This window comes from Macrobrachium nipponense, chromosome 24, assembly GCF_015104395.2.
Source record: "Macrobrachium nipponense isolate FS-2020 chromosome 24, ASM1510439v2, whole genome shotgun sequence".
In the NCBI taxonomy this organism is placed as follows: Eukaryota; Metazoa; Arthropoda; class Malacostraca; order Decapoda; family Palaemonidae; genus Macrobrachium; species Macrobrachium nipponense.
In genome coordinates this window covers 78,464,519-78,474,276 of record NC_061091.1, presented here as the reverse complement: position 1 = coordinate 78,474,276, position 9,758 = coordinate 78,464,519, and the positions used below count along the sequence as shown (strand labels likewise).

General features: G+C 38.5%; 1 long non-coding RNA gene across 1 annotated transcript; it reads right to left on the bottom strand.

Moving 5' to 3' along the window:
- Positions 1-1,921: 1,921 nt before the first annotated feature.
- LOC135204359 (uncharacterized) lies at positions 1,922-4,698 on the bottom strand. Its single transcript, XR_010312189.1, has 2 exons — positions 4,562-4,698; positions 1,922-2,180 (listed from the first exon to the last, which is right to left on the bottom strand). It is a non-coding gene; the product is annotated as an uncharacterized LOC135204359 (long non-coding RNA).
- Positions 4,699-9,758: the final 5,060 nt, after the last annotated feature.

Here is a 9,758-nt window from a genome sequence, read left to right as displayed (position 1 = left end):
TTTTTATCATTCCAGACTCCCAAGCACCTGCCCATCCCACTCCATAGCCCAGCCACCCACTCTCATGTACCATATGCCCATCGCAGTAAGCAAGCCAACCACTAGAATTTGGTAAGGACATTTTTATTAATGTTTTATTATTTACATATGTAATAACCATGTTATGTATGTAACATACATACTAATCATATGTACATTATCATTCCAGACTGACATGCCTTGTGACTTAAATAAACCAGACCTCTACATAGCCTACATGTCTTCATTTTATTGAAGGTAGGGAATTCTCAGTTGTTTTTAATGTGTGCATACAGTAAATTGTTAATTATGGAACAATAAATTTTGTACACCTAAGTGGTTACATACTGTCCTTTAATATTAATTCTTCATTCCAGACTGCCCATCATCATAGCCTGTTATCTGTGATAAAGCACACTGAAGTTAGGTATGGAATGCATCCGTATCATTGCAGGCTTCCTACACATGAATGCTCTACACCTCCATCTCCCACAACCTAGGTAACAGCTTTCAGACTCACTAAAAGTTGGTAAGTTATGTAAGGAATTTCTAAATTAAGTTTTATACTACATGTTATATCTGATGTTAAACCACTGTATGGTGCATATTACTGTATGTAACTTACTATGCATAGAGGACTTACTGAATTATTTTTTGTACATTCCAGAATCCCAGAACCCCCTGAATGATGTAGGCTATGGGGCCACATAAAACTTTGTCCAGGGTTACATAGCACGACAACTTTAAACTAAAAGTAAGGAATTAATTCACATACATTAACTTTTACTCTTGATATAACTCAAAGTAAGGAATTATAAACTAAAAGTAAGGAATTAATTAACATACATTAACTCTTTTACTCTTGATATCTATAATTTACATATTGCATTCAGGACTGTGTGTAGAATTTTGTACTAATTGTGCTATACTTTTACCTTCCAGAACTACCAGACTGGGATTTTAGTGTACTCCAGGATGTACTACCAAAGGATTATACTACATACTTCAAGAATTTCCATAGTGTACCTAAGGATACTTCAAGAATTTTCATAGTGTATAAGTGTATAATCTAACCTAAGGATTAGTAGTGTATTAGTGTACGTATATTAAAGTCGACTAAGGACTTTGTAGTACTTTAAGATTGTGCTTTATAGTATCACAAGAGTATAATAAAGATTATATACCTTCAAGAACCATCCTTTGGCATTGAAATAACCACACTACACATCATGCAATACTTGCATGTCACACAGGTAAGGTCTCTAACTTTTTATTAGTTTAAGGCATATTTCCAAGTGTCGTTCCGGCTTAAGACTATTTTCGGGTTACGACGCGTCCTAAGAACGGAACCCCCGTCGTAACCCGGGGATTGCCTGTAATTGTATTCTTGTTTCACCAATTAAATATTGAGTGAATAAGACCAGTCCAGCGTGATTGTGGATCGTCTGTGATTGTTTACCCTAAATCATGAGGGTCTACCTCAAAGATAAGACCTAAAGGCCCCACACCTATGGCCCTCCACACCAGGGCACAATCTGCGGCTGACTGGGGGGTAGGGGGGGGGGGGGTCTCTCTGGCTCATGGGAATCTATTGCACACTATTCACGGGCAATACAATTAATAAACAGAAAGTACTTACAAGTTTCCACTCAAGCAAGCACTCGAAGTTAAAGAGAAAGTAATTGAAGGATGGCTTCGAAACGAAGTAACCAAGCATACGACACAGCAGGCAGAGCGGCAAAGGGCAAGTCTTGTTCCGATGGCGGCCGAAAGCAAAAGGAAGCTTCACCTCCAGCCGGGCGGTACACCCGACTACCGGACAAGCAGTTAACTACTGAACCACCTTGTTCAAAATCTTACGACCGGTTCCAGCTGCCGCTGATTACATTCCATATGTTAAAGGACCGAGGGTTTGTATTACGTGTTGGAAAAAACTGGTATTTAAAATAAATTATAAATCAAATTTTTAAATAACTGATTACAAAGCAAAGTCATTTGCAGATTTTCATGCCTCTCTGGGAACCACCACTACTGACTTAAATTACTATAAAACATTATTTTAACGATAATTGCAGTTTAAGTCTCAATGTCAGTGTTACTCTAAATATCGAAGTAGATATTGCACCTGTGCAACCACCTCTTTCCTCTTGTGCAAACACCACCTGTAAAAGAAAAAATTTTATTTATATACTTAAAAACAAATCATTACAACATGCAAAACCATAATTATAAACAAGCTGACGATAATTCTAAAGATTAGTTCCGCACAGACTGCAAGGAACGTAACCACGAATACGACATCCACTAGGGATTGGGGCGTCCAATGTATTTTGTCATGTTTAGCACGAGCCCCTGGGGGTTAATTACAGTCCGAATAAATACTTAAAATTCTTGTTCAGGAGGTAAAACTGGGTATTTCTACAGAAGCAGTCCGCACGGACTGCAAGAAATGCAACCGTGGATACGACATCCACTAGCAAAATGGGGCGTCCAATGTATTTCGCCGTGTTTAGTACTGGCCCCCGGGGGGGGGGTTAATTACAGTCGTCCGAATAAATATTACTTAAAATTATTGTTCAGTAGGTAAAACTGCATAGAAAAACTGCAACTGCCATAGTCTAGGCCACTGCGGATAAGTACCCTAGATCTACCTAAAACTGCATAGAAAAACCACAACTGCCCTAGTCTAGGCTGCCGCGGAATAGTAATAGATTTATCAAGCCGACTCCTACTCTCTTAATTTACTTTTTTTTTTTAATCTTGAAATGACCCTTGACTCTATCCCTCTATAATTCTATATAACTATCTAATTTCAATCCCACATATCTCTGACCGAGACAGGTGGATGGAAATAGGTAGTAGATCTAGGGTACTTATCTGTGGCGGTCTAGACTGGCAATTGCAGCTTTTCAATGCAGTTTTACCTCCTTGTTTGTTTGTATGGTGTTTTTACATTGCATGGAACCAGTGGTTATTCAGCAACGGGACCAACGGCTTTACGTGACTTCCGAACCACGTCGAGAGTGAACTTCTATCACCTGAAATAAACATCTCTCACTCCTCAATGGAATGGCCGAGAATCAAACCTGCGACCACCGAGGTGGGACACTAATACCATACCAACCACGCCGCTGAGGCGCCTGAACAAGAATTTTAAGAATATTTATTCGGACGACTGTAATTAACCTCCAGGGGCCAGTACTAAACATGGTGAAATACATTGGACGCCCCAATCCCTAGTGGTTGTCGTATCTGCGGTTTCGTTCCTTGCAGTCCGTGCGGACTGCTTCTGTAGAAATACCTGTTAATCTAGTAGCATTTGGGTTCCCAGATCATTAATTTGAGGGGTCAAAGCTCAGGTAATATGGACCAAATTCAATTTGGCCCTGACAGTTGAAAGTATGAAACCACTTAGGCTACTTTTCAGAATACGAAGACCAACGGTAAATGACTGAGCGGCGATATAGCAGCCACCGATCGTGGAATGCAGCCACCTTCCCGATAGTAATTTAATTCGCTGCCGTGAGCATCAGTCAAGAGTTGTGGCCCATCCAAGAACACCATGACCTCAATATATATTGAGTTACTTTGAAAGTTTTTCCTTAATCATGAAATACCTAATGGCATAATTAAAGTGCTTTTTTGGGATTGGTAGCCACTGTCAGCGCTCTGTCATTTGCTCTATGCTATTTTAACCAAAGACACCCTAACTTCCTCACATGGGCCTTTCCAGTGTTAAGTGTTACGAGGGGGTCTAGAATGGGGGGAGGGTGGAAGGGCCGCCAGTTCATATCCCAGCCCCAGAGGCAGATTTAAGGGGGGGGGCGACTAGGCTATGGCCTAGAGTCTTGCATCTCCAAAAAAATATTTGGAAAGGTATAATTAAAACACAAATTACTAGTAAATAACCTAGGGTAGGGGTGCCCAACTAGAAAATCCCGGAAACCCACCCCAAAGCTCTAAGGGCCCTCTTTGCTTGCCCTTAAATGAGAGGGGCCCCTCAAGTCAACGGTCTAGGGGCACCCCCACCCTAATAAATCAGACCTTGCCCATCCCCAGCGTTAAATTGTTAATAGCCTAGGTAGGTAGTAGCTTACTAGGTAGGTATAGGTACTACCTACTCTGTTTTTTTTCATCTGTCCATCCGCCTGTGGTGATTTTGTATGGTAACACTGCGTCCCGGGCTTTAGATAGTTACATTTAGCTTACATTCAACGTTTATAATAATATCCTATTTCGAATATTAACGGTGTAATTCGCTTACAGTAAATTAAAACTTTTCAGTTGCAAATGTACACCCAGATATCCTTTTATTTAACCTAACACTTTCACACAGCGTAACTATTTACCGGGACGCAGTGTTGCCATACACAAACACCATAGGCAGATGGACAGATGAAAAAAATCAGAGTATAGTAGGTAGCCTAGCCTAGGTACCTAAAGCAACCAAAATATATGAAACTGCAATTTCAAAAGAAATAGGTACCCGCCGTGTCTCTATTACTTAGATTAATCCAAAGCTAGTCTTAATTAACCATCTTACCATGTAAATTAATACAACAAAACATCGAATTTTCCATATATCACTTCCACACTCGTCGACGTTACCAGCACTCAAAGAAATCACAGGCAAAAGGGACGTTTCTACTTTCTAGTCGGTCGACACTTGACAGCCCGATGCCCGGCCTCCAAAATCCAAGGACCCTTAAGTACCCATGAACGTCTACTCTAAGGAAACCACGGGATCCTTTGAAGAACAGTTTCTCCTCAAACGCACTTGTAGGATGAAGCAAAAATTTCAAATTTTACATTTCTTATATGAGACTTTATTTTTTTACACTTGCAGACTTCGATCTTTCAGAATATCGTGTAGATTTGGGGAGTCAAAGTCAATATTTAAGAGCCTCAACCATTTCTGATGGAGATGAACCCTAGTTGACAGATCAAATGGTTTCTGAATTTAGGTTAAAGTACTCATACATTTACCGTTCATGGATTCTTTCAATTAGCATTTCATAACTTATGGGAATTCCTTGTGACCGTAAGACATTACATTACGTTGTCCAATGCTTTCTTGCAGTCAACAAAGTAATATAATGAAATTTCAAAAAGGAGACAAGGAAATTTTGCTATATACTGTATTTTACCAAACATGAGGATTTTGCAACAAATATACGAGATTCTTTAGTAGAGAGTTATCAAGCGTATTCAGTGTAAATTCTCTTCTCTCTTTATGACAACTAAATGGATTTTTTTTATTAGTTTGTTGCAGTAAGGCTTAGTTCATCTGAACCGTATACATTAGCATGAGGTTATAATTTTTAAATTTTACAATCACAACACTTTATTTTTAAAAAATCTTATTTATCTGTTAAATGAGGACTCTTTGTGGCTAATCACTAATTAAAAACATTCTCATTTTCTCACAAACGGATTTTTTTCATTCAAAGAAAAATAATGCATAGCTATATATATATATTATATATATATATATATATATAGATATAATATATAATATTTATATATAATTGCCGAGCATATTCAACCATTTGGCACTGGTTTAAATTAAAACAAAACAAGCAACTACCCTCTTACCTTTAGTTGCTGGCTGTCTCTCTGCAAACAGTATCAAGCTAAGATATAAGCTGGGCTAATGAATTCTCGTAGATACAAAAAATATACTTTTTATTTCCCAAACTAGCTAAACATGATATGGAACAAAGTGATTAAAAATTACTTAAGTTGAAGAACTAGGTCTGCCCCTAAAAAGACCGTAACTGTCATTCTACTTTCCTGAATTAGATTAAGTAATCACCCCTAAAACTCACAATCTATTTGTCTTTACATTTAAATAGTCAAGTCTTTTAGAGAATCCCATTCTCTTGTATAGTGCCATAAACCCATCTGAAATAAAGAGATATTTGTTACATTCCCCAACATATAAGAAATATTAAATAAATGTATACACACTACACTTCTCCCTCTTTTCAAAGGGCAACTTTTTATAAGTCTTTTAAGTTACCGTACCTTACGATGGGTGTGTCCTCACGACCTCCAAAACCATTCTGTGTCTTATCACTGACAAAAAGAGAGTGTCACCTTTCTCTAAGATCTCAGGCTGCTGGGCCCATACATTACATGCACAAACCCACACACACATCCAGTCACGCCTTTGAAATGGCATAGCAACCGAGAGTCAGGCCCTAGAGGGTCATCAGCCTTATATTGCATGAATCATCAATTCAGACAGTTCTTTCATTTCAGCACCCTTCGAGAAATCCAGTGTTTGTCGCTAGGCCCTCTCTTGTCACTAAGCGGAGAAAGCTGAGATCTAACAATTCACTGCCACACCTGCTTTTAAGATGGCTCGACCACCTATTTCCTTTGTGCACTCCTGTTGCACACGACATTAGCAACTAGTATATAATGGTCATAATGTTTGCAAGATAGCCCCCATAACACATATTTCAACTATCACTATAGATATCATAAACATAACCACTGGAATTGTGTAGTGTTTGCCAAAGAAGAATTCATCCGTCTCTAAGATAGGCAGAACTTGAACCGCCTCATGAGACCAAGTAAGTGTTTCACAAATACCTTTGAAGTATAGTTGTAGACCCAGGCTGAGCTCGTGAACCACCTCGAAACAATTCGGCACGTGCCATTATTCAGCGTCTGCGACCCTCGTAAGTGTATCCAACACCCCCCTCGTCGCCAAACTGTAGATTCAAAGTTTTATAATGAAGGCAACGTGGCCATCACCTTGTTGTCAAGGAAATATCCCGTGACTTCCATGCAAGTGCATCTCGCACCCGCCTCATAGAAGATTGTTGACTCCTGATTTGTCCCAGAACATATCCTGAGATGATCTACCAACAACATCTCATCCATTGCAAAGGCGATCCATAGCATCGCCACTCGTGTGTAGACTCGACCTCTGGTACTGTAGAACCAAGCCGTTTCCATCGTCACCATCACGTGAAGTTGGGAATTCTCTAAAGTCATCGTGTGTCCGTATTTGAAAAGTCTACATGATCATAAAAATGATTAAAGTCTTGCTTTACCACACAAATCTGTCATTAACTAATATACCCAATCTCATAGTCAATTATTAAAAATTCCTCACTAAACAAAATATGATCTTTACCCACTGAATGCTCACAGGTAATCCTATATCTGACAAACATACTGTCCATAAAAACCATAATGTCTAACAGCAAAACCCTTGTACTGTTTATATAATTAACCTCCATGAAATATAATGCCGAACACCTTCTATCTAACTCATATACCCCGATAGATTATACCTCCTGTCTAAAATAGGAATGCTATGTAAAGCTTAACCCCGATTACGAACATCTCTCGTAGGAAAAGAAAAAAAATGATAATAATAATAATTGAATTGAACTTTCCCCATTACAAAATGTACACAGAGAAAAAAGAACATATATATAATCCAGTGCTTCCCCCATAAATGCAATATGTATCGTTACGGAATTTGCTACCGCAACATATCTCATCGACCGGAATTGACCCCTTACATACATCTCCATGGAATGTCATAATCAACACCTCTGAAAACAGTGCAAATCTCCGTGTAATCAACTCCGAAAGGAAAAATCAGCAACTGGACTCATCACAGCATTATCAGCAATAATCCGCCTGTGAATGAATACCTCATGTGCTCAAATCGCACTATAGATTTGTCTAGTCAGACTTGCAATCTCAGAAATCATTATTCTCCAAATAGCCCAAAAATTCTATACTGACACTATATAACCACATTTCACAGGATTATCCCTAGGATATCACCAAAGGTACCCAAAAATTGTCCTTGAAAACATAACTCATCCATGATACTACCACAAGTATATAAAACCGCATAACTACCTCGTCGGGATATATACCACAGAAAACCACAATCCACCCATTATATACCACCAGATATAACCACTGGTGAAATAAAATACAACCTCTTCACCGAAACCCATAAAACCCCAATAACCCCCTCTTGGCTCGTAAAAGTTCAGATCACCGACAAAAAAATATAACTACAAGAAAAACCACCACCAAAGATTATAGCCACAAAAAAAATCAGGCCCCCCAAAAAATCCACCGCCCAAAAAACCGCAAAAGTTCAGCCCCAATTCCAAAACACCATACACACAGGAACGACCACGTGTTTATCATCATATTTCTCAGCTTAATAGAAATTTGCCATATTTTCAAACCAACATTCCACGTATAATATTTACCTCTGAATCTTACGCCAAAACACCGCAATTTGCGCATATTAAGAAAAATAGTAGAAGAAATGAAAGAGAAAATAAGACATTAAACACATTTCACCATCAATTTGCAAAAACCAGACAAAAAAAAAATGCGACTGCGCGACATTATATTAGTTACCACAACTAACTCTTTTCAGTTTTGATATATGTGTTAATTTCGACCGACCTGTTTTTTCCTCTAAGACTACAAATCTGTGTCCAATCTTTTCCTCAATGACTCTAAAAGGACTTTCAAATTTCGGGCCTAATTTGTAGTTGATTTTTAAAAATACCTTTTCTCCGACATTGATCTTGGGATCAGATGTTTTGTTATTACTTCTCTCTACCATCTCTCGAGTCGCGGCCTCGAGATTGCGGCTGAGACAAGCATGTCTCTCTCTCGCTGTAGATATCAATGATTCGATCGTATCCTCCCCATGATGAGGTATAGTTAACAGATCAAATGTGCCTCGTGCTGGGCCACCAAACAGAGCTTCAAATGGAGACATTTTAATGGAATCACTAACCATAGTGTTAATACTATGTCTAACAATATCAATATATCTGTCCCAATTCTTATTCACACAACCCATTAGCTCCAAGTCTGTATGGAATAATTGTTACTTTCTGTATCCCCATGACTTCCGCTAAATAGTCTAAAGTTTTTTTTACAAATACTCTGCCATTGTCGGTCAATAAAACCTCGGGTGAGCCATATCTGCAAATGATACCATTGAAAAATGCTATAGCTACTTCTTCAGCCATTTTATGCTTAAGTGGAAACATTTCTACTATCCTCGTAAGTTCATCTATTATTACTAGCAAGTACTTATTCGCATATCTAGACTCACAAAAATTTCCTAGGATATCCATATGTATTCTCTGAAAAGGTCTACTTGGTATTGGATATGACCCTATTATGCATGAAGTTATCCTTGCAGGTTTGCAAGCATTGCATACTGTACAGTTTTTCACAAAATTTTCCACATCTTTTCCCATCATTATTATACCTTTTTTTCTATCCCCAAGTGCGGACTACTGAACCTGCAAAGTACTATATCCAAAACCACTGGAATTAGGACTTTTGGAATTACGATCTGTGTCATATCTCCTTTACTTTCACTAGTTCTCAACTTATATTTAATTTTCCTGACCAATAGATTACCTTCTTACTCTAAACCCGAAAAAGGCAACTTGTAACATTTCCTGACTAATTCTCCTCTAAGAAACTTTTGCGTCTGCCACAATCTCATCTTCTTCCTGCCTTTGCTCTATGAGACCCATATCCCATTGTATAGACTCGCTAGTGACTAGCGCAACTTGAAATCCTTCCGTGTCATAAAAACTTCTACTAAGGGCATCCGCAACTACATTTAATTTGCCTTCCATATATTTGAGCTTTGCATCAAAATCTCTGATAGTTAGAAACCATCAAGCTCTTTTAGGCGACAAATCGGGCTTATTAAA